Genomic DNA, 25,879 nt, shown 5'->3' on the forward strand with positions numbered 1-25,879 from the left:
AAGTAATTTCCTACTCAATCTTTATAATCATTAACAGATCAACCTCAGAACAAAAGGTGCCACTTCTCTGGAAAATCTCCTACATTATAACAATACACTAAGGGGGCACCTCCACTGACCTAACAAACTACCACCCTATAGCTATACTTTCCCCACTGGCTAAAATACTGGAAAATGTATCCACACCCAGAGCTTAACACATCTCCTCTCCAACAATATTCTTGCTGAAACTCAACACAGATTCCACCCCAACCATAGCACTACCACTGCACTCATCCATTTTAGTAACCTAGTAAATATGCAATGCAACAATGGCCAACTAGTGTCTGCAGTTTTCCATGACTTATCAAAGGCGTTTTATACAGTCTCCCATACATAACTACTAACATCGCTCTCAGAATTAAAAGTAACTACCCACACTCTATTATGGTTTCAAGACTATCTCTCCCAATGCCAACAAGTTACTCAGTGGAAAAACTTCCTTTCCCCCTACTTCCTGTATAACTAGGAGTACCCCAAGGATCAACAGTAGGACCCCCTACTTTTCACTATATTTACAAATAATCTTCACAAAGGCACCCCTCTAGATAACCTGGTTTAATAAGCTGATGACTCCACCTTAATCTGCTCAGCCCCCACCCTCCAACAACTTCACATCAAGACTCAAGAAGCCTTTGCATCCATTGAAACCAGGCTAACAAACTCCCAGCTAATACTAAATCCTAAAAAGACCCAACTTATGCTCTTCCATCCTTTCAAAGCAGCAGTACCTACTCCCCTGTTCTCTATTTCTGCATCAGATAATACCCCCATCTCCCCCGTCACACAAACCAAATTACTAGGGGTCATTATTAACAGCAATATGAAATTTGACAAACACATATCTCATACAATAACGAAAATCAGCAAAAAACTAGGTAGTCTTTACAGATGCAAAAACCTCTTAACTAGCAACAGTAAAGTTACCCTACCTCGTACCCATCTTCTCTCTTCCTTACTGTATGCTACTATCCTAATAATCTAAACAAGAGTGATTTAAACAAGCTATCAGTATGCTACAACAAAATAGCAAACTCCTCCTATCACACCCCCACTATCAAGTCCTAAAACAGCTTTCCTGGCTGGAACTCCCTAACACCTTAGCTCTGAACCAACTTCTTCTAGCTCACCAAATACTGTACCAACCTGACAAAACTCCAGCCTACAAGGCCTGATCACCCTCTACTCTAATAACCGAGCACTTAGATCCACTTACAAGGCACTAATCACAATCTCCAAAAGCCATTACAGCTCTGGTGACTCCCTGTATTCTAGCAACATTGCCAAAACTTAGAACTCCCTACCACTACAAATCAGGGTACAACCCAACAAAACCATCTTCAAAAAATAGCTTATTTTCCACCTAAACAACTCCTGGACATGCAACTGCCAAGCACCTGGCTGACATATTCTAACACCTTTCACCTACCCACTATCCAACCTCTTCTTTAAAACTCCCACAGATGCACTATATACATATATATATATATATATATATATATATATATATATATATTATCACACGTTACTTATCAACTCACTGCCACCTACTCCCCACTGTCCCATCTATACCCACTAACTCTCCCCTAGACTAAGTTGAAAAGCTTTCCCTTAAAATGTCAATGAACCTCATATGAACTTGTCTATATTCTCCTCCTTTGACAAACTGGCTAGTATTTTAGTTTTTCCTTTCTTCTCTTATCCTCATTACATCTTCAAGATTATCTGGCTAGTATTTTTTTTTTAGTTTTTTTCCTTTCTTGTCTTATCTTTAGTACATCTTCAAGATTATCTCTACAAAACATACTGTATGAACAACAGTCATAGGTTACTACCTGCTATACTTTTAATTGTATGTTTTAACCACTATGCTTTTGTAAATAACTTATGCCTGCGATATTTTATAGCTGTATGTGTTAACCACAATGCTCATGTAAATACTTTATGCATAGTATGTTAGCGATTGTTCTGGAGCTTTTCTCCCCGGGCCTCCTCTAAAAATGGAGAGATCACTCCTCCCCAGTAAACAAATGTAAAATAAAATAAAATAAATAAATATAGGCCAAATGGTAATACTGTGCATGGAAACAGACCACCTGGGGTTACAGAAGCTGTTTTCTCTTTGGTCCATGGGTTAGTGGTATCTACAAGTATTCCTTAATCAAATCTAATGTTATAAAGTATCTGGCCTTTACTAGGATTTGTATCAACTTCTTTGTTCTGGGCATAGGATAGATATCAAACTTGGAAATGATATTCAGCTTCCTAATGTCGTTACAGAATTTAATATTTTCATCAGACTTGGGGACTAGCATTACTGAACTGCAACAGTCACTTTGTGATGCTTCTATCATGTCTAGGTTTTTACATTTTGAACATCTTCTCTTACTAATTGTTCCTGTGCCTCTGATACTTTATACAGTCTTAGCCTAATCCTTACTTTAGGTGCTGTCTCACTATTACATTTTATTAGTTTAGTTCTCCCAAATATTTCTGAGAACACTCCTTTATTTCTTAAAAAAAAAATGTGTCACTTCCAGCTTTTGTAGTTTTTGATAAGGATTCCTTTAACTGTACTTTCAGGTAGAGGCTTCCTATCCTGCCCTGTTGGAACTTCAGCTTGCACAGTCTGTACAGGATTCTCTGCATCTTTCCATGGTTTCACTAGATTATTGTAGCAAATTTGCTCTACCTTTCTCTTTCCTGGCTTCCTAGCCTTATACTTTACTACATTTTTCATTCTGAAACCTCATATTGCCCCTGCCATTTGTCCAGAAATGTGTTTTCTGTGGTGAACACTAGTAGTAGTATCTGATATCCTAGGTTCAATTCTCGAAGTCAGTATTCTTATAATAAACTCATTGCTTTTCTTGGGCTGTCTGAATGTGCTCCTTACGATTTGCATTATCAGCTATATCCTATCCTGTAAACAATCATATTTTTCTTTCACAGTTTAAATGATGTAGATCTTCCCAAATTTCCTAAGCAATGTCAAGAAACCCTCTTGGATGCCTGCCATGCAAAAGTTCAAATGAGGTAATACCACCTTGTAATACCTCTCTGATTGTAAACAATAAACTGATAAACTAGTGTTTTTTTACCACATGCATTGACAACTTTTCTCAGCATGGATATCAATGCTTTATTAAGCCTATCTAATAAGCCATCAGTCTGTGGATGATAGACTGATGTCTTCAAATGTCACACTTTAATGCACTGATATAAATGATGCAGTACCCTTGACATAAAAAGTATTCTGACAATAAATACCTCTTTAAGGACACCCACTCGGGAGAATAATCGTACTAGCTCCCTGGCAAAATTATTTGCATTATCTTTGTGTTTTTGTATTGCTTTGCTTCTACAAACTTTGGTAGCATAGTCCATTATGACTAATGTATTTTGATACCCACTGACATATTTTATTAATGGCCTTAAAATGTCCATTGCAATGTATTTAAAGGATACCTCCATGATAGGCATTGAGACAGACGGGCTTTTATATCCAGGAAGAAATGAAGTTTTCTGACATTCTGTATAAAAAGAGCAGAAGTTCTATATCTCCTTATTCCTGCCCAGTAATTGCTAGCCAACACCCTCACATTAGTTGTGTCCATCCCCAGTAGACCTCCTAATATGTAACAATGGGTAAGCTTCATTTCTAGTGCTCTATAAGATTTTGGCACTAGAAGCTGATGTATAATGTCTAACATTTATTTTCTTACTCTGCATAACAGGACGTATTTTAACTCAAAATAAGGATAAGGAATAATGGAAACATCCTGCTCACTCTCTTCAGTACAATCTTAGATATAATCTCAAAGGCATTAGTTAAGACATCATCTCCCCATTGTGCCATTTTATTTTTTAGATGACTTACTTGTGAGTTCACTAACTCAAAATTACTTTTTTCAGTAATCTGCCTTGAGGTAGAAGCTGTAGCTTCTTCCTCTAAAATATTAATACTAAAGCTTCTTCTATGTCTTCCATTGAAAAAGCCAATAAACAAAAATCACTTTCTGCTTTATTTTTTTGCCTAACAGCATAGGTCTCTGGAGAGCAATACTTTTTTTGGTTCACAAATTTCTGCTGCTTAGGTCCACCTTCAATTGCATTCTCGTTTTACAGTTGTGAAAATCTACTCAAAACTCTGCATTATCCTGCTTACTCACCATGTACACTAACTTTTTCCTTTGGTCTTCACACAAATGTCTTTATTTTTCTATGCTTATGTCAGTTACTCTGAGAATGCATCTTGCAAGTCTCTGTGCTAACCTCTGCTTAATATTGATTTCACTTTAGATTTTCCTATCTGTTCATCTTCATCGCCTATAATTGCATCTCTTACAGCTTAGGGTTTCTGTAATTCCATCATTAGAGCATGCTTCTGATAAGACAGGATTCTTTTAATTATCTAACCATCAGCAATTCTGGCTTCTTTTGTAGTTTCTATGCCAACTTCATTTTCTTGACTTTGATTTTGAGTCTGTGAGTTTAATTGCCTTACTCTCTCTTTCATTCTTTTATTGGATGCATGTACTAGCTAGCTGCACTATGCTTATGGATTTTCACTTACCTCACATTTTCCATTCTGCTTTAAAATGGGGAGATTATTTTCCTAATATCATATCAAGGGTTAAATCAAGGATTGCAGCCACAGCATTCAACAGATTTCCCAAAAATGTCTGAATTTCTATACGTGTAAGGGAATGCACATCCTGTTCACTATAAATGCATATTACTTTCACTTTCTGATTGCTACTTGTTTTGTATTAGCACACAAGGGAAAGCTTGACAAGGGAAATATTATACTTCCAGAGTCTATAATTACTTGTATCTACTACTCTTCTAAAATGGCAGCATATTTTAACTTGGTTTTAACATAGATGACACAGAGCTGACTCATTTATCCTAGTGGTAGTCCCAACACACTGTCTAATAACTACCCCATATAAAACATGCTTTTCAATTATTACACCTCTATCAAGAGTACTATCTTCAATGTTAGAGCCACAAAAATTAGCAATAGGACCCTTCCTCCACATTTGTAAATTACTTGATACTTTCAGTTTCACAAAAGATGTTTCCTTCCTTCCTCTAGTTTATTTATTTATTTATTTGTTTGTTTGTTTATTCATTTATTGACATTTGTTTTAATGCAAAGTCTGCCTGGGTATGAGACCCATCTTCAGAGGAGGCTTAGGAAGAAAAGCATCACATTGGTACAATAACGATACAGTAATACAGTAACACTCAAATTAGTACAATAATGCACAATGTAGCAAAGTTCCACAATGTACAAACAATGCTTGGTTAAACAGATTCTAAAGAGAGTGTTCTATTTACAAATTTCTCAGAGTATTACAACAGATCAATTATAATTTAAAATATTAAAAGCTTGCAGTAGCTAGATTAGAGGTAGGAAAATCTAGAGAGACTGTTTAGGTACTGAGAGCAGAGATAGGGGAAGCCTCTTTATTTGGGAAGTGGGGATTTTAACTTGTTAAAGAACAGGAGCAGAGTCATGTATTGGCTAAGAAATCTTTTAAGTTAGCTTTGAAGTTGTGGAAGTGGGGTATAGACCTAACTGATTCAGGGTTAGAATTCCAGTATTTGTCAACAGAATATGAGTACAGGCTTTGTCTGGCAGCTTTATGTGGTGTACAGATGGAGTGGAGTTCCTGGTTATTAGAATATAAGGGTCAGTTTGGGAGGTAGTTGTGAAGAAGGATTTTTAGAATGAGGCAGGCTAAGGGATAGTGTAAGACTTTGTGAGTGATGTGTAGCTGGGTGTATGTCAGATGGTGGGGTAGTTCTAACCACTTTAGGTGCCTGGGGGCAGTGCAGTGATAGGTTTGATAAGGTATATTGGCTGCAAACTTTGTAATTTTGTTAAAGCATTGTTTGAGCTTAGCTTTTTTGTGAAGCTTGAAGATTTGTAAGGATGGGTGCTCCAAAGGGAAGTACGGAGAGAAGGTAGGTGATGGTAAGAGTCACTTTAGTTGTGTTAGGAGGTTTTTGGCTCTATATAGCATTTCTACTCTTTTTTTTTTTTAATACAATTTTGAATATGCATGTCAAATTTAAGGTTGTCATTTACTGTCATTTGTAGCAGTTTAGCGTGAGAGGTGGCATCGATCATGGTGTCGTTAAGAGATGTGATCTTGAACTTAGGTTTTTCATGATAGAGTAGCTTAAGAAGTAATAGCAGTAACTCATTTTTGGAGGAAGGGGTTGAGCATTAGTTGTGCATTACCAAGCCATTTTTCAGTCACATAAAAAGCTTCTTGAGTGATTCATTGTAGATGTGTTAGGTTGTCAAAGGAGCATATAATAGTGAGTCATTGGTGTATTGTATTGGAGAAGACTTGCTGGAAGGCTGTATGGAGAATATTAGTGAGAATATTAAAAAGAAGGGGACCAAGGATGGATCCTTGTGGAACACCAGTGGTAATGGTAAGGTGTAATGAGAGGGCAGATTGCCATTTGACTGACTGATGTCTGTTAGATAAGTAGCTTCCAAACCATTGCAGAATAGGCTGAGTTATACAAAGACAGACATCTTACATAGTAGTTTATTGCAGAAAACAGTGTCAAAGGCCTTGGATAGGTCTAGGAATAGGAAGGAAACAAAATTTCCACTTCCCCTTGCTTATTAATGGTCTTTGTAGTGGTTAGAAGTAAGATGGCTACATTATGGAATGGATGGAAGCCATGTTGTGTAGGTGTCAAGTTGTTCCTGGAGTAAGTATTTTACTAGTTGATTTTGAGTACATTTTTATAATATTTTGGAAAGAAGGGATAAGATTACTAAAGGCCTAAAGTTTGAGAGTTATGCTGAGTTGCCACCTTTGTGCAGAGGTATGACACACTACCTTTTTTTTTCCAGAGGGAGGAAACATATCATTCCTGGCATTATCTTTTTACACAGATGGATACTGGGGAGGCTATAGCATTGTCTGCTCTATTAGGAACTTCAGCTGGCAGATTTTTGGCAGAAGGGGAGCATGCTTTGAGTTTGTTTGGGAGATGCGTTATGTAGGATATGGGAACAGGTGCTAAAAAGGAAGTAGAAGTAGTGTTATGAGGAAGGCTGAACTGTTGCCAGGATGTAGGTGGGGGGGGGTCTTTGGTAAGGGTTGCTCTACTTTATATAATGTAAGACTTGAATTTTGCTGTAGTATCAAGGGGGTTATTGTTAGCAGATGAATTAGAGGTATATTTTCTGCCAGGATGCAGTATTTCTTTCATAGTAAACCAAGATTTTTTAGATTGTTATTTATGGTTAATTTCTAGTTTGCAGTAATATAATTTTCATCAGAATTTACCTATGTCTGTGAGGTTTCAGAGTTTAATGCAATGTCCTAGGTTTTTGAGGTGATCAATGTTTTGATATTCCTTCCAAGTTTTATCCTCGTCATTCATGAGAATTCTACTGGTGTTGGAAAGCCAGTTTTATCTTAGAATCAGACAATTCTTTTTAAACATTGTATCGTTAAATTATGAGTGTTATACTGCAGGATACAAGCTTATCAGCTTTTTAGGGATCATGTGGCAATACCCATATTCTTATAATGCAAGGCAAAGCTCTTTAAACCTGTCTATTGCCAACACTTTTAACATTTCTTTCTGCTATTATTATCAGGTTCAGGTCAGAGCTTTAAAATATGGTTTATGTCATGCATCAGTACTACTACTACTAATACTACTACTGCTAATAATAATAATAATAATAATACCTGTTTGTTAACCAGGTAGGTCACTGGACGCACAGTCACATTTCAGGAGGGGAGCTGGGAGTATTGTCTAGATAAGTTCTTGCTCAAAGTCACACAGTAGGTAAATAAGGGTTAATGGAATCAACTTTGTACTAAATGGTCAATCTACATTAAAAGTAGAATTAGAACATGTTATAATTTGCAAGTCAGGTGTTATTCCAGCTTAATAAAGTGCATTTTACATCATTGTTGCTGGAGGAGATTTTATTGTGAAATACAAATTGTTATTCTCAGTGTACCTATATCTATCTTTATATATATATATATATATATATATATATATATATATATATATATATATATATATATATATACACATATACATATATCATACCTTTCAACTGTCCAGATTTTCTCAGAATGTCCAGATGTTTGCCTCATATTTTTGGTCTATTACTCATAAAGGTGCAGTTTTATGGCAAATCACTGAGGACTGAAGTCACTAAATAATGACATACATTTCAGTTTCAGACATCATATCCTTCAGAAAATGCATGCTAATACATATCCTGTTATTATAGCACTTTTCTAAGTTTATAGTGCAATATTTAAAATCTGCTCCTATTTTTGGGCCTTTGTCCCCCCATTATTTTAGGCCTTGTCCAGTGTGTGTGTATGTGTGCATTTATGTGTGTGTGTAGACATATAATATATATGTATAATTATGTTATACACATATGATGTGCATTAGTTCCTTTTATTACTATGTAAAGAAGAGCATTTGAAATGTATATCTGTACTGTGAAGATTAGGGAAAGATGGTCGAAGGCTGCCAGCCTAGTCAAATAGAATTTGATATATAATGCTATCAATTGTATAAATAAAAGTAAAATACAGGCTTGTGTTTTTAAATGAAAGAAAACACTGTAAAATGTGAACTTCAAGATTGTTGCAACATTGCCATCTGCTGTAAGGAAAACCAAGCCAAGCATTTCAAATGTGTCTTTTGAAGTTGAAAAGATCTTATGAATCTCTTTGATGTTTTACAAGTCGCCTCCAGTGAGTCTGGATGAAGGTTTCAGGTCCATTGTTTTAAGGTTAAAGTTAAGGGCCAGAATTTACATATGGAAGGTGCTTTATTGCTCTGGTTTCTGCTAGAGTGTACATGTGAAATGCCTTTTATTGTTGTAGTCTCCTGAGCAGGTGTTAGCTTGCTAAATAATGCAGTTTGTGGCCTGGGAACTCCAGACTAAGTGTCAAAATGATGTAATTTGGGAGGGCCTTAGAGAGCTGTTGGTTAGTATTTAAAAACTATTGAGTGAGAGACTGAAAAGTATTTTGATATTGGACATCTAACCCAGCACTGCTTATGCTTTATGTATGTAAGTAGGATTATAGCACTGTGATTTCTCTTAGGGACAGTTAAACTTAGAAGAAAGTTAGACTAAGTATTTTTCTTTGAAATCAGATATTTCCTATGATATTGTTTTAAGTTTCTGTGTGATCTCTGAACTTGTGTAGCATTGTACTGTAGTAGTTTTGTCTTGTGTTTTAATTATTTATTATTAAATATTTTAAAACCTTTACCTGTGGCTGGTTTATGTAGAAATAATTTAACCTCTAAGATCCATTACATATTTACAAATTGTACTGTCCAAGTCACCCCAAATTAAGCCTTGACTGTTTAGTCATACTACCATTGTATTGTAATATTGCACAGTAATAAGTGGGCACCTTTTTAAGGGCCTTTTAGTAGTTGATAATTATTAGCTATGTGGTGGCAGGAATTACTACCATATGGTCTGGGTAATAGGGGCACAGCTGGAGAACCTGTGCCAGCTTTTTCCCAGGAGGGTCTGTGTGGTTGTATAACCTTTTCTCAAAGTGTGTGTGTGTGTGTTGTGTCAGCTACTTGGGCAGGGACACGAAGCACTGGTTGGACAGAGAGGGTACTGGAGGTTTTAGCTTGCTAGGCTATGACCTGGACCCTATGTCTGTGCCAGTGGGGAGTCTTATTGGGGACCTGGTGAGCAAGGGAGCAACCAGCCCCAGACTGACTGTGATCTCTGTGTGCACTTAAGGGAAATGGTACTTTACTGTGTGTATTAGTTATCCTTTCCTCTTCTAGGAGACAACCTCTCTGGTGTTAATGGTGAGGATTGAGGCTCCTTGATTGCTGGGCCAGGGCTCAGTCATCACATATTGGTGGCAGTGGCGGGATATCATATCACATATTGATTTGCTGTGGTGGGATCCACATCACATATTGATTAGTTGGCAAACACTAATTGGCTTGTAGTGGTGTGTGTAGAGTGAATTCCTGTAGCTTATGTACAGTGATTTCTAAAAGTGTTTTGTACTCTAAAACAGCCATGCAGTGTATACTCAGAGTTCAGATCACAATTGTTTTATTTCTTTTGTTAGCTTAGTGTTAGTCAGGGTGAGCAGGCAACATGTCAGCAGAGGAGTATGGAAAGCTGACAAGGAGCCAGCTGGCAGAGATGTTCCAGGCTAGGGGACTGTTGCATGGAAACCTAACTAAGGCTGACCTGATTGCAGCCTTGGATACAGCTGCATCAGAAAACAGCAGCCTGGAGGACAATCAGACTGCCAGTGGAGATACAATATCCTCGGAGAATGGACAGGTCAACCTTTCTGCAGTGGACTTAAAAATCCAGCAGGAGCTAAAGAGACTTGAGTTGGAGGCCAGGCATATGGAACTAGAAGCAGCTGAGAAAATGAGGAGTCTACAAGCTGAGGAAAACAAACGGCAGAGGAGGCATGAGAGGGAAATGCTCACTCTTTGTCAGAGTCATGGAGGTAATGGGGAAGGGAGTAACCAGATCCCAGAAGCACAAAAGGTCAGTAAATTTCTTCCACAGTTTAAAGAGGGGGATAATTTTGATAGCTTCATTCGTATGTTTGAGTGGGTATGTAAACAGTATGAAGTTGACCAAGGGCTCTGGGTATGGTTCCTGACCCCCTTACTCCATGGTAAAGCTGTAACTTCTTCAGCAAAAATGCATGACCCTGACTGTTTTGATTATACTGCTGTAAAAAGACACTTGGAATATTTTAAGCTAACGCCTGAAATGTATAGGAAAAGGTTTTGTGAGCATAGACGCAAGACAGATGAAAATGTATGTGAATATGTTGAACTGAGCACTTATTTTCATAGCTGGGTGAGTGGATGTCAGATCACCACTTTTGAAGGGCTGTCAGACCTTTTGGTGAGGGAACAAGCCCTTAGCACTTTGCCTGAAGACATGAGGATCTGGTTAGCTGATAGACAGTGTGCTACTTCAGAGGAGTTGGGGAAGAAGGGAGACCTATACCTAGCAAGCAGGGCAGCCCTGCACAGGAAAGGGACCCCCAGTACTGCTCATGGGAACAAAGGAACCCATGGTGGGCAGCACAGACTGCCCCAACAGAATCCCCCAGTAGCAGGGGAAGCCACTAGTCCAGGTACACATGCAGGAGCTAAGGTTAAGTGTTTTGAATGCAACCAGTGGGGCCATGTGGCATACAGATGTCCATGGAGGCAAGGTGGGGAACCAAAGGTGATGGAGCCAGTAAGTGGGAAAGACAAAATGCCAACAGTGGGTTGTCTTGAGACAACAGGGATATGAAACTACCATCCTGCTAGTGTTCTGAGGAGGAAGAATTTGGATGAGGCAGTACTATGTACTTATGCAGTTACATGCAGTGAGGCTAGGAGACAAGCATGTGGGTCTGGTAGCCTGGGGAAACCCAGACAGACTGCATACTTGCAGCCAGGACTGCTGAGGTGGTTATTTCAGGGAGTGGTCTGCTCTGTAGCAGTGAGATTGAAGGTGAGCCACAGCTGCTTGTGGGTACTGATGGTCCATTGGACAGAGTGACTGCAAAGGTAGAGGTGAGTAGTAGTAGTACCCAGGCTGACAGTGAGGCACCACTGTCAGAGGATGCAGACTTCCTGTGGAAGGGGAGCTGGGGAGGGTTACAAGGAGAGAGCTGAGACAGGCTCAGCTCTTGGACCATACGTTGCAAGGCCTGAGGCAGGTAGCTAGGGAGGCACCTGATTCTCAAGGGAAGGGGGGATCTGTATACTGGAACAAAGGGTTACTGTACAGAGAGTAGACCCCTGAGGGAGGGCTAGAAGGTGAGAGAGTACAGCAGTTTGTAGTGCCTAGAGCTTACCATCTGGTACTTCTAGCCATAGCCCATGATATTCCCTTTGCAGGTCATATGGGCATAAAATGTACAAAGAGGCATATTATGCAAAACGTCTATTGGCCTGGAATTTCCAGAGATGTAACAGGGTACTGCAGGACCTGTGAGCCATGCCAAAAGGTAGGCAAGGCAGGAGACAAGGTGAGGGCTCCTTTGATGCCTTTGCCTGTGATTGAGGAGCCATTTCAGAGGGTAGCTATGGATATTGTGGGTCCTCTGAGTACTCCAAGTTCCACAGGGAAAAAGTATATCCTAGTGATTGTAGATTATGCTACACGATACCCTGAGGCAGTGGCTTTGTCCTCCATTGAGGCCGAGAAGGTGGCAAATGCTTTGCTAGAGATTTTCAGCAGGGTAGGTTTCCCAAAGGAAATACTGTCTGACAGAGGTGCCAATTTTATGTCAGACCTGCTGGCTTGTCTGTGGAAGTCCTGTGGGGTGAAGCACATGAAGACCACCCCTTACCATCCCCAGACTAATGGTCTTGTTGAGAGGTTAAACTCTACAGTCAAGTCCATGCTACGGGCATTTGCAGATCAGTTTAAGATGGAGTGGGACAAATATTTGCCCCATCTTTTGTTTGATTACAGAGAGGCTCCCCAGGAATCCACAGATTTTTCACCATTTGAGTTGCTGTATGTGCATAGGGTGAAGGGACCTCTAGATTTAATTTGAGATGAGTGGGAAGGTGAGTGTGAGTCTCACAAGGAGTCTGTCATGGCATATGTCCTGAACCTCAGGACAGGGCTCAGGGAACTCATGGGCTTGACCCAAGAGAACCTGGCAGAAGCCCAACAACAAAAAAAGGTGTGGTCTGACAGGAATGCTCGAGCTAGAGAATATGCTGTGGGGCAGCAGGTAATGGTTCTCATTCCTGTCAGACACAACAAGCTGCAAGCAGCATGAGAGGGACCCTACAAGGTGGTAAGAAAGGTAAGTGATGTTAACTACATGGTGGAACTGCTAGGCAGAAGGCAGGGGCACAAATTGTACCATGTTAACATGATGAAACCTTACCATGATAGGGAGGCCCTTGTGCTGAGCATTTGTAGTGGATTGCAGGAGGAGTCTGAGAGAGATCTTGTGACTGATCTCCTCAGTGAGGCTCGGGCTGACACCTCGATGGAAGGGGTAGCAATGTCCCAGCAGCTATCTCCAATCCAGGTTCAAGAAATCCAAGCAGTGTTGCAGGAATTTGGGGGCATGTTCACTGGGAAACCAGGGAGCACCCACCTGGTGCAGCACCAGGTGGATACAGGACCCCAAAGGCCTATCAGGCAGGCCCCTTATAGGGTGCCTGAGAGAGTCAAACAGACTATAAGGGATAGGTACAGGAGATGTTGGAACTAGGGGTGATTCAGAAGTCCAACTGTCCCCAGGCCTCCCCAGTGGTACTGGTGCCAAAGAAGGATGGCAGTACCAGGTTCTGTGTGGATTACAGGAAAATAAATAGTCACACAGAGGCAGATGCTTACCCCATGCCAAGGACAGATGAGGCCCTAGAGCAGCTGCGTGGGGCTAAATATCTTAAAACCATTGATCTTACCAAGGGTTACTGGCAGGTGCCTTTGACTCCCAGTGCTAGAGAGAAGTCAGCCTTTGTGACTCCTTTTGGCTTGTATGAGTTCACAAAGATGCCCTTTCGGATGAAGAATGCCCCAGCGACTTTCCAGAGGCTGGTATATCATATCTTTGCAGGAGCATGAGGCTTTGCCCTTGCTTACATGGATGATATTGCTATCTACAGCAATTCCTGGCAAGAGCACCTTCAGCATGTCAGGGAGGTGCTGGGCAGTCTACAGAGGGCAGGGTTGACCATTAAGTTGAGCAAATGTCAGGTGCAGAGGTCTCCTACCTAGGACATAGAGTGGGGAGTGGTAAGATAAGGCCAGAACCTGCCAAAGTGGAAGCCTTTCAGGCATGGCCTGCACCTGTTACTAAAAAGCAGGTGAGGGCATTCTTAGGGACAGCATGGTACTACAGAAAGTTTGTTCCCAATTATAGTACCATAGCTGCTCCCCTCACAGACCTGGCAAGGAAGAACAGGCCAGATAAAGTAGTGTGGACCCCAGCATATGAGCAGGCATTTCAAAAGCTTCAGAATGCTTTGGGAGGACCCCCTGTGTTAGCCAGTCCAGATTATAGCAAAGAATTTGTTGTACAGGTGGATGCTTCAAACCATGGGGTGGGGGCTGTACTTAGCCAGATTTCTTCAGAGGGGGAAGAGCACCCAGTGGTTTATCTCAGTCGTAGGCTCCAACCCAGGGTGGAATGCTATTCAGCTGTAGAAAAGGAATGTTTAGCTATAGTGTGGGCACTGCAAAGACTTCAACTTTATCTGTATGGAAGAAAATTCAGTGTAATGACAGATCACAACCCTGTAATATGGTTAAACAGAGCCAGTCAGCAAAATGCCAAGTTGCTAAGATGGAGCCTGGGGTTGCAAGCACATGATATGTCAGTGCAGCACCACAGTGGGAGTAGCAATGCCAATGCAGATGAGCTCTCAAGACAGGGAATGGGGTGAGGTACACCCAGATAGACCTGACACTCTCAAGTGATGTTTCTCAAGGGGCACTTGAAAAACTTGCTTGAGTTCCCCGGGGGGAAGAGATGTGAAGATTGAGGAAAGATGGACAAAGGCTGCCAGCCTAGTCAAAAAGAATTTGATATATAATGCTATCAATTGTATAAATAAATGAAAAATACAGGCATGTGTTTTTAAATGAAAGAAAACATTGTAAAATGTGAACTTCAAGATTGTTGCAACATTGCCATCTGCTGTAGGAAAACCAAGCCAAGCATTTCAAATGTGTCTTTTGAAGTTGAAAAGATCTTATGAATCTCTTTGATGTTTTACAAGTTGGCTCCAGTGAGTCTGGATGAAAGTTTCAGGTCCATTGTTTTAAGGTTAAAGTTAAGGGCCAGAGTTTACATGTGGAAGATGCTTTATTGCTCTGGTTTCTGCTAGAGTGTATATGTGAAATGACTTTTATTGTTGTAGTCTCCTGAGCAGGTGTTAGCTTGCTTAATATTGCAGTTTGTGGCGTGGGAACTCCAGACTAAGTGTCAAAATTATGTAATTTGGGAGGGTTTTAGAGAGCTGTTGGTTAGTTTTTAAAACTATTATTGAGTGAGATGCTGAAAAGCATTTTGATCTTGGACATCTAAACCAACACTGCTTATGCTTTATGTATGTAAGTAGGATTATAGCACTGTGATTTCTCTTAGGAATAGTTAAACTTAGAAGAAAGTTAGACTAAGTATTTTTCTTTGAAATCAAATCTCTCCTACGATATTGTTTTAAGTTTCTGTGTGATCTCTGAACTTGTGTAGCATTTACTGTAGTAGTTTTGCCTTGCATTTTAATTATTTATTATTAAATATTTTAAATCCTTTACCTGTGGCTGGTTTATGTAGAGATAATTTAACCTCTAAAGTACATTACATATTTACAGAGTTTCCTGTCTAGGTCACCCCAAATTAAGCCTTGACTGTTTAGTCATACTACCATTGTATTATAATATTGCACAGTAATAAGTGGACACCCTTTTAAGGGCCTTTTAGTAGTTGATAATTATTAGCTGGGTGGTGGCAGGAATTACTACCATATGGTCTGGGTAATAGTGGTACAGCTGGAGAACCTGTGCCTGCCTTTTCCCAGGAGGGTCTGTGTGGTTGTATAACCTCTTCTCAAAGTGTGTGTGTGTGTGTGTGTGTGTGTCAGCTACTTGGGCAGGGACATGAAGCACTGGTTGGACAGAGAGGGTACTGGAGGTTTTAGCTTGCTCAGCTAGGCTGAGACCTGGACCCTATAGCTCTGCCAGTGAGGAGTCTTATTGGGGACCTGGTGAGCAAGGGAGCAACCAGCCCCAGACTGAGTGTGATCTCTGTGTTCACTTAAGGGAAATTGTACTTTACTGTGTGTATTAGTTATCATTTCCTCTTCTAGGAGATGACCTCCCTAGTGTTAGTGGTGAGGATTGAGGCTCCTTGATCGCTGGGCCAGGGCACGGTCATCACATGTACTGTAACAATGTAATTTTTATTTAATTCTATAACTATTATATAATTGTAATGTGATGGAGCTTTTCTCCCCAAGCCACTACTGAAAATTGTAACTATCCACTTAACAAACACATGATCATCATCAGCCCTTTTTTCCCCATTTTCTACATGGATCAGGGTGTCATGTCAGCTGTCGCCAACTCACTCAGTTCAGTGCCACTCTCCTACCTTCTTCAACACTCATGTCTGACTGTCACTGGTCTTCTCTCACACAGTCCATCCACCTCTTTGCTGGACTCCTTCTTTTCCTCTTGCCTTCTTCCTGCCTGTCCCAGATCTTTGTCGGATTGTCTGCTTTTCTGCACATGTTCCCGAACCAAAATAATCTGTTCTCTTTGACCTTGTCTGCATTTGGAGCTACATTGACTTCTGCTCTGATGTCCTTATTTCTTTGTCTGTCCCATAGTGTGCATCCCACCATATATCTCACATATACTTCATCTCCATGACCACTGTCTTCCAAAACTGCTCTGCCTTTACTGCTCAGGTTTCTGTACAAATACTGGTCACACCACTGTTTTGTACACCTTACTTTTCAGCTTCTTTGGTATTCTTCTATCATACACTCTGTGCCAGTTGGCTGCAGCCCCTCTAATTCTAGCTTTGACCTCCTCATTCAGACTTTGCTTCTCCTCATCCAACCCTCCCAGATACCTGAAGCTGTTAACCTGTTCAAATACTTTCCCTTCTAATTCAGTTCTCAGCTTTTTCTAATTTCCCCCCATTTGCTGCCATTGCAACTGTCTTATCTGTGCTTAGTTTCAACCAATATGCCTTCAGTCTTGTATTCCATTCCTCTATCCTTTGCTGAAGTTCTTGCTCAGTCTCTGCCTGTAACATCACATCATCTGCAAACAAGCAACTTTTCTGGCCTGTCCCTTCCAGCCTGTTTGCTAATGTAGTCAATCAGCAGTATGAAAGCAGTGGGCATTGAGTGTCACTGGCATCAAGTGAGACTGTGGAGTGACAAGCCTGATCTTCACAAAAATGATGGCATCTATCAAGGAGTAATCCCCCTAAAAAAGCAGAATTACTCCCCTGGATTTACTAAACTTTCATGCAGGATTAGCTTAGTCCTGTACAGAAGTGCCCGTTTAGGAGCAGGACAGCAGCACGCCATGCATATTAATAAGGCACGCTGCCTGAGCTCCTAGGCTTACAAGGAGCATGTATGGGTGCAGGGGCATGTCTGAGAGCAGAGCTCTCAGAATAAACATGCCCCTGCAATGTAGAACAGCAGAAAGTGGTAAGTAATGAGTGAGACCACTCATAGGTGTCCACATATCCCCACCAACAGTTCCCCATGTGTAGAACAGCAACAGTGCATATAAATTAAATAAGAAAACCTTTTACATTTTTTTTTTAATCTGTGTACAGCTATCCATAGGTGCGCGGGTGTGCCCATCACTTAGCTACGGTTAAAGCAGCTTAAAAGGCTGAAGAAGATAACAAGGAAGATATATGCAAATGAAGCAGCACAGCAATAGTGTAGTGGGCAGAGCATTCGCCTAACGAGCAGGCATTCCCGGTTCAAGTCCAACTGCAGCACAATTTATTTTACATGGCAAAGCACATTATAACCAACATTTTTGTTGCAAAACCCACTAAATAACATATATTTATGAACTAGAGTACTGCAGGAAATGCACATGTGAAGTGTCAGTGTCATAATGAATAAGGCATTAGTAAGCAGGTCTAAGCACAAATAAGCAGTAGTAAGCATATGTAAGCACTAGTAAGCATGTTTAAGTGCGTTTGTGTAGGGGTAAGCACTGCCTACACAGATTAAGCAATTTAGAAGCTAACTGAGTATAAGAAACTGTAACTGGAAGTTAGCAGTGCTTTCCGCTGCGCAAACCTGCTTACAACTGCTTTAAAGTGCCTTAATCAATTTGTAACCAATGGCCTGTGTTCTGCCCAGCAACAAAATAAACAGCCTCTGCAAGGCTCAAACCCAGGACTCTGCACACCATACACAAAGTGATTTACCACTAAGTCATGCCAGATATACATAAATCTGATGTTTTCAGAAACAGAACATCCAGCCCAGTCATGCAACAGTACAGAGAATGTATACCAACATCTAGATGTATGTGTGTGTATAAATATATTAATATCTAAACAGATACAACATATCTATATATGTAAATATATCTATCTATATATATATATATATATATATATATATATATATATATATATATATATATATATATATATATATATATATATATAATATATATATATATATATATATATATATATATAATATTTAGAAATATATACATATATATAAATATATATGAGCATACATACATGCAAATGCCTACATCTACATATATATATATATATATATATATATATATATATATATATATATATATATATATAAATATATATGTCAACACTTATATGTCTACATATACACAGCAAGTTACATATATGCATGTAGATATATATCTCTGTAGGTATATACGGACATAGTTATAAATATGTAAGCAAATATATATACCTATATAGGTATATATGGTCATACATCTGTAGATAGCAATGGTAGATTAACAGAAACATATATGTCCACATACACAGTTAATGGGGTTGAGAGGCCCCAAACAATACACGTGTTGTACGAATTGGCATACCCCCCACAGCCAAACACGTCCGCCCTGCAATACACTACCAAGTGTTGCAGATTCCATAAACAGGACCTGACATGACATGGGCACATGATGTTAACAGTACTACATCCCACCTGTATGATGTCAGGCTGGTATTCATAACATATCATGCAGTGCAGTCTGGCTCACATAGGATATGTAAAATGTGGATGTTATCAACATCCTCAGGATATATATACACAGTCACATAAATGCAGATACAGATATACATATATATATATATATATGTGTGTGTGTGTGTGTGTGTGTGTGTGTGTGTGTGTGTGTGTGTGTATATATATATATATATATATATATATATATATATATATATACATGTGGCTACACATACACATGCAGATATAGGTACAGTAAGATACTTATGTATTAGGTGCACACAATATGGTACACCCACTATGCCTACAGTTAACACCCTAACAACTGGACACTGGATGACCCACCCATACAAATGACATTCATTGCCTGCAACATATACCCAGAGAGAGAGGTCATAGGATAAACACCACACACAGGTTTTGCAGAAATGGAATACCTTTATTTGTGTACTATTACAGAATTACATGCCATGTCATATAGCTGCTCAGATGCTGACATCCATATCAACAGAGTAATGCAACTGTGAAACAGTTATACTAATACAGTAGTCTGGAAAGGACCACAACTGTTGCTGTCCAGGCCAAGCCCTTCAAATCATACATTAGTAAGGACAAACTGGGCCACAGGATACCACACAATTAACAGTAATTGATGCAGGTGTATAGTCCAGTAGCCTCTATCTACACTTTGTACACAATCGCTAGGTGGTAAAGACTTCAGCTGACCAAATGGGATGTAACTGTTACATAACAAGGCATAACTGACACCATCACAGGCACACTGGCAAACAGAACAGTCTGTATGGCAGGAGGCAGTAGGCCTGCAATAACCAACTTTATGCAAGTAATGTCAAAATAGGTGACATGTATGGTACTGTACATCCAGATAACTTAAGACAGCTCACCCCTGATACCCCCACATGTTGTAACAGCCTAGGTTATGTATGGTGCATCCCCCTTAGGATCAATAATACAGGGCCATATACCACTGTTACATACACTGGCCTCTGGAGTGCATATGGGCATACATGTATTGTAAGGTGAAGCCCACACATATATGGCCCCAGCCTTACCGTATGTGTGGGGGATACAACAGCAGCGGACTGCTGGAAGGCATGGCAGCATGGTATACATATATGTGCATATGTATCTCTATCTGTATATGTGTAGACATATACTGCTCTGTATATGTATATATCTGGGTGTGTATATGCATATCTATGTACATACACACACCCATCTATATATGTCGATATGTACAGGTGCAATTATCTATGTAGATATCTGGATAATCATATGTACATATATATTCACCATATGTCCTGAACATGGGGTGTAGCCCTACCTCAGCCCCTATAGTCCCACCTTCATAGTGCAAGGGGATGTCAGGCATGTATAGCAGGTATATTAGCAGACTATTGCTACTGTAATAGGGATTGTCTTCACAGACATGGAGTGTGTGGGAGATCACATCTGCTTTTCACATGTTTGCCACTGGCTACTGACAGACATCCTAAGGACATCATAGTACATTACCACTGCAAGCACGTAATGCTCCTGTGGACTACAGTAGAGATATTGGCCAAAGATATGGACATTCTGATGCACTCTATACAGTCCAGAGGTATACACAGAACCCCTTAGTGCAGAACATGTGGACCAAGCCTGACAATATGGATGTTAACAGCCATGTAGATTGGTATAACACATAACGACTGGTATACATTCGCCCCCATAGGTTATGCATTCACACACCTCTGTTTGTCCTGACACATAATAACTGCTGGTACAGAGGTGCCATGGACACATACTACCCACTAGATATTGACATACATCTGTACAGCATCCCACCGCTCTGTCTGACATACATGACTGTTAAGGGAGGCCCAGCAGCAGTACATCAGGACATGACACCTCGCTGGATAAATACACTAAGCTGCTAGGCATGTAACAAAGCACTAGCTCAACTGGCTCAACACTGGCCTACATCTCCTATGGGGGAATGCACATGTACTTGCATATATATATACATATATATATATATATATATATATATATATATATATATATATACAGGCTCTACAGGCATATCATAGCACAGGTTAAGATAAACCTATGTGAAACAGCATAACCACAACCACTGTGAACACTGCCATGGCCACATATGGTAAGCTAGCATAATATTACAGTATAGGGACTATCTGTTCAACACCATCCTCATTTGTGCCACTCACACACTAACCCTACATATACTGGTTCACTAACCAGTGTGGTCTGATGCCCACCTGTGGTATGGGACATGTGTGTGTATGGCCCTACAAACATATAAGCCAATATGGTAACATACAGTGGAGCAGCATGTAACATCAGATAGGACGGGACCTAGGAAGATGACATCTACCACAGTCTGTACACAGGCCAAGGTACATATTAACAATACACATACTGTCGGCATTCACCATAAGTACACAGACCTCAGTACTGTACAAACAACCACAGAATGTCCAGGTCATGTCATCAAATATAACCCCAACTGTACATAACATGTGTAGCAGTCTGATATGTCACTGGCTTGTTATCAGATATGATGACACAAATGATGGTGTATAGCACATATGCACCTCTTCATGCACGACATATGTACAAAGGTTGACAGAGTTGTGGCTGGACGCACATACACAAGGCCAATATTGACATGTTGCTGTGATAACCTCATACATTTACTGTTATAACAGGGTTTGTTGCAACATATGTCCTATGAGGGATATGAGGTCTGTAACTGTCATGGCTTTCACCATCTACAGACTGCAATCTTCACACTACCTTCTGCAGTTCACAGATAGATGCTCTGTGGGTAACACATGAAACCAAAGGCATAACACACTGCCCTGTCTACAGATGACCCTACAGATGGGGATTCCTCATAAACATAGAACTGACATGGCAGGTATTAAAACATGTAGGACAGCCATATCCACACACACACTGTTAAACCAACATTACTCCAAATGCAGTATAGCAGCACTTACAGTCTGTAGTCAGGTAAGGCACATCCCCCTCCTGTGTGTTGCCCTGTTTCCACAGTGATTGTTGTTAGAGGTAAATCCCCAATCCATCTGAGATGCTATTTGCCAAACAACAGATCTAGTTCCTGCTCACAGTGAATGAAAAGGCCCAACACCAATATGATGTTCCTAGATATTGGAGTGTGTTTCCATGCAATTGGCTATGGGAATGTAATCACAGCTGTTCCACATGCAATCAGCTAGGGAAGGGCTGCAATTCATGCAGAGGCCATCAGCTGATCATGAGCATCATTTAAAATGCACATGCTGCTGCCTAAAAAAAGGCAGGTGTAGGTCTCTACATCCACCAGTGAGGGAGTGAGAGAGGCAGACAGAGGCATTGACAAGTCAGGGAGGGGTGGGAGAGTATAACCTAAGCATGTTTGTGTCACACACCTACCAGAACAGGGTATCAAACCCCTGACAACTATGTAGTGCTACCACAGGCCTATGCAGTTATTGGATGTGCCACATAGGTTACCTGTGGTGGAGCCCTCAGAACATATATGTGATGGTGAGTGACATCTGTAACAGGGATATAGTAGCTATACAGTAGGTGAAGTACACGTGCCTGTCTGCATGAACAGGTGCCAGCGTCAACACAGCCACACTCTCACAGGGATGCACACACATTGGCACACTTGGCAGGGCCAGGGATACAGCTCATCACTAGTGAGATTTCCACAACACATGTGCAGGTATCACTTGCACAACACGGGTCATACAGAGGTTATATGGGCAAAAGGTATGAGGAGGTGTCTGGCATCAGACAGCATGCTTCAGTATGCCACTGGGGATTGTAGTGAATGTGGATGTGATCATACGCATCATACAACACACACACACAAACACACAGGGTGTAGTACTGACGTGCATAGGTGCATTTATGCATGGGTATGAGGTGGTCGACTGTGCCAGACAGCTATACAAGGCTAGGTGATGGGTATACCTTGGCATCAGACTACATGACAATGGTCTGCATTGTGGCTCAGGGCTGTGGTTTCTGCATTTGCCCACACAGGTGGGTATTGTATCCACCATGCAGTCACCTGGGTGACTATTGTGTGTGACCAATGCTGTGCATCGCTTGCCTGGTACATTTTCCATTGTCCATGACATGGACAGTGTCTGGGATGTGGACACCTTCCAAATGCATGTACAGTTACATGTGGCACTGTACCTGGGGTGTCGGGTCCATGTTGTGTGCACAGATTACCATCAGATGTGCCAGTCTTGGCAACCTGTGGCAGGAACTGTTAATGGACAGCAGGTTACCCCTGCACCTACATTGATAGCATGCTAACAGCATTCCCTGGTGTCAGTGGCATCTGTCCATACAGGGTATGTTTTCAGGCATGGTATGTCCTTTGTGGGTCACATGTGATGGCACCACAGGTGTTGCAGGTGTCCAGTGGGGAACATGGGGAAGGTGCATTGTTTGCATATATGTGCCTATTGGACAGATGGACAGGGTGTCATGCCCTCTGTAGCCCACTGCATTCACTCCATATTTACTATCAGTCACCAATATGCAGTGTACTACACAGATATTGGCTGTTGCCTTGGCATGTGAGTGTGTGTATGAGACATGGGTTGAGAGTGTGCTCTGGGTAATACTGGGATTGCTAACTGTGATTGCCTGCCCTTGATGTCACATGTATAGGTATGGATTTGCACCCCAGCCTCTCGGCTATTTCACATCTGTTATCCCTGTACAGTGGACACTGTGATATATACTAGGGCCACCATATAAGAAATTTGCAAAACCCACTCCACATTGGGCCCAGGCGTCACACACTCACACCCACCTCCACATAGGATACAAGTTACAAACACACACACACACTCACACACTCACACACACACACACACACACACACACACACACACACACACACACACACACACACACACACCTGTCATGTCTGGGAGTAGATAAATAAATAAAAATTCTGGCAGGCAGAGTTTAACAGGCACAAATCACTCAGGTGATGATAAACCAAAGGTGTATTTAATGATAAAAATTCACAAGAAAAACAAATAAAACATTAGCACTTTTGTTAAACAAGTATTAACTTCATCAGACACCATTAAAATGTAAGACAACCATTTATATACATATAAAAACACTCTGATTGGATAAGCAAAGAGAGGCAGTTAGCTAAGCAACACTGAGATAGAACATTAATTAACCCCTTCATGATTGTGTTACAGTTGAAATTATTACATCTTAAATACAACTAAAATTTGTAATTAAAAGATAAATTACTAGTCTCATACTTGTGTCAGGAATGATTATAAATAGAATAAAACTAAAACCAAAATAATTTTTAAACTCTCATGTTAAATATTCACATAATGCTAAAATGTTTCCCAAAGCAAAATACATACAAAAGTGCTTGTGCTTAACAAATGTTTTAAGATATTTTGTTCCTTTCTAGGGCTTTTAATTTCAATACAGGAGAGATGGATGTCCAGTCATTTATCCCTGGCCATCTATCTGCCTGTAATAAGATTTGCCACCTTAACTTCTTTAACTCTAACTGAAGTCCCCAAGGCTTTTTGTCACTGATGTCTACATGGTCTATTGCCATAAATGTGAAATTGTGGCCAGTGTTGTCTTAAATATGCCTCACTAATGCATTGTTAATATTATTCTTTCTTATGGCATAGTTGTGTTCATAAATTCTGGCGTTAAATTTTCTTTCTGTTTTGCCTACATAAAATGCTAGGCATTGGTCACATGTGGCCATGTAGACCACTGCCTTGGAGTGACAGTTATATTTACCTTTTACATAATGGTCTATAGCATTCAATGTAAATTTGCTGCCCAATTTCACCTTGTGGCACCAGTTACAAGACTCACATTTGTACATCCCTATACATCCTATTCTAGTGTGGTTAGAACCTTTCCCAAGAAGGTCTTTTAAGTTTGGGCCCCTTCTATATGTAACTACAGGTCTTTCTCCTATTTGTGCCCTGACGTCCAAGTCATCCATTAAAATGTCACAGTTCTTATAAAAAATGGACATTAAGTGGTATGAGTCAAAGTTGAATGTAAGCACCATAGATCTATAAAAAGTACTTTTTTCCAACTCAGGTCTTCCCTCTTCATCTTCAGAGGGGCTGTTGTTTAGTGTGTTTTCCCCAACTATGGACTTAAAATGCCCTACTCTTCCTTTACCTATCACTTCCTGCATAAGCTCATTAAGCAAGTCTGCTGGGTACTCCCTCCTCAAGAACATAGCTTTTAAGTTGTCGCATTCAATGAGAAAATCTTCTTCGCTGGAGATCATACAGGCTGCTCGAACTAATTGCCCTTTAACTACCGACCTATTTTGATGCTTGGGGTGGGAGCTAGTGTAATGCAGGAATGAGTTTGAGTAGGTCTCTTTCCTGTGGATCCTAGTAGCATACTTTTCATTATGTGTGTCTTTGTATAAGTGGAGATCAAGATAATTCATATGATCCAGGTTAATCACCCAAGTGAACTGTAGGAATGTAGTGGTGGTGTTAAGGTATCTCAAAAACTCTTCCAAATCAACCAGTGACCCATTCCATATCAAGCTGATATCATCTTGATATCTATAATACAGTTCAACCTTAGAATAGTACTGGGACTGAAATACATAATTCCTTTCCCAATATGCCATTACCATGTTCACAAATGCCCTATCACACGCTGAACCTATTGCCACTCATATGGTCTGCAAAAAGTACGTGACATTAAAGGATAAATAGTTGTTTCTTAAAACAATTTCTAATAATTCCAAAATTAGATTAATTTTCTCCTTGTTAACTTTGTATAACAACAGTAGGTCGTCCACCCACTCAAGACCAATTTCTTGTGGGATGACCTTGTACAGGTCTTTTACATCTATAGTGACCATGATGTCACTTGCATCATACCTGGTTTTGTTCACTTGTTCTAAGAAAGCCCAGGAGTCTTTACAAATTTGGTTTTCATTACACAATATTTTCTTCAGCTCATGGTCTAAAAATTG

The sequence above is a fragment of the Protopterus annectens genome, chromosome 11.part0 (assembly GCF_019279795.1).
Source record: "Protopterus annectens isolate FY-2018-M chromosome 11.part0, PAN1.0, whole genome shotgun sequence".
Lineage (NCBI taxonomy): Eukaryota > Metazoa > Chordata > Ceratodontiformes > Protopteridae > Protopterus > Protopterus annectens.